This window comes from Hypanus sabinus, chromosome 31 (genome assembly GCF_030144855.1).
Source record: "Hypanus sabinus isolate sHypSab1 chromosome 31, sHypSab1.hap1, whole genome shotgun sequence".
In the NCBI taxonomy this organism is placed as follows: domain Eukaryota; kingdom Metazoa; phylum Chordata; class Chondrichthyes; order Myliobatiformes; family Dasyatidae; genus Hypanus; species Hypanus sabinus.
Window position 1 is genome coordinate 17,070,547 of NC_082736.1, and position 897 is coordinate 17,071,443.

General features: G+C 46.4%; 1 non-coding gene across 1 annotated transcript; it reads left to right on the top strand.

Moving 5' to 3' along the window:
• The first annotated feature begins 555 nt into the window (after window positions 1–555).
• On the top strand, window positions 556–627 carry trnam-cau (transfer RNA methionine (anticodon CAU)). The gene has a single exon. It is a non-coding gene; the product is annotated as a tRNA-Met (tRNA).
• The last annotated feature ends 270 nt before the right edge of the window (window positions 628–897 follow it).

Below are 897 nucleotides of genomic sequence, written 5' to 3' on the forward strand. Positions count from 1 at the left end.
CAGCAATTGCTTCCTTAACCCTGGATACCAAAACTGTACACAATACTCCAGGTGTGCCAGTCCTGGGCAGACGACGCTAGAAGCTCGGTAACCTGGCCTCCATACCCACGTCGCAGCACGGGCAGAACCCCACCTGCGTACCAAAGACCTGCGAAACTGTAAGTTCGTTTTTGTACGATGGGGCGGAGATCGGGCACCGCTAGACTGTCCGTCTGGACATTTAATTAATGTAAAACGCATTTCAGTGGGGAAATATCGGGAACGAAGTGCAAGACGGATAGAGCTTAAACGGCACAGAGTTAATAACTGGGTGGGTCAGAGAGTAGGGAAGGTGGAGAAAACGAGAAAGAGGAGAAACAGAGGTACGTGGATATGAAACGGGAAAAAGATGGAATGGACCCAGATATATACAGACTTAGAAGCTGACCCAGACATGTACAGACAGAGGTACATACCCAGACTTTGACATGCACAGATACAGATACAGACATAAACGCATGCATACACACAAAAAAGCGCAGCATTCACAGCTCAACAATTGATTATACTTCCTGTAGCAGAGTGGCGCAGCGGAAGCGTGCTGGGCCCATAACCCAGAGGTCGATGGATCGAAACCATCCTCTGCTATATTCTCTGTTGTCGGCAGCAAGTATTCAACTTTGTTTTTTAAAACACTGCGCAGCTGTACCAAAAAAATCACATTTGAATTGAAATTTGTCATTTATTCGTACTCTTTTAAAAACTTGTCTCTATGGCGCAATCGGTGACGCGTTCGGCTGCTAACTAAAAGGTTGGTGGTTCGAGCCCACCCAGAGACGCTACTGATCTAGTAGTATATTTTCTCTCGTACAAGCGAAAATGTGCAGCAGCATCTATTCCAAAGTCGATTTTTCAGGC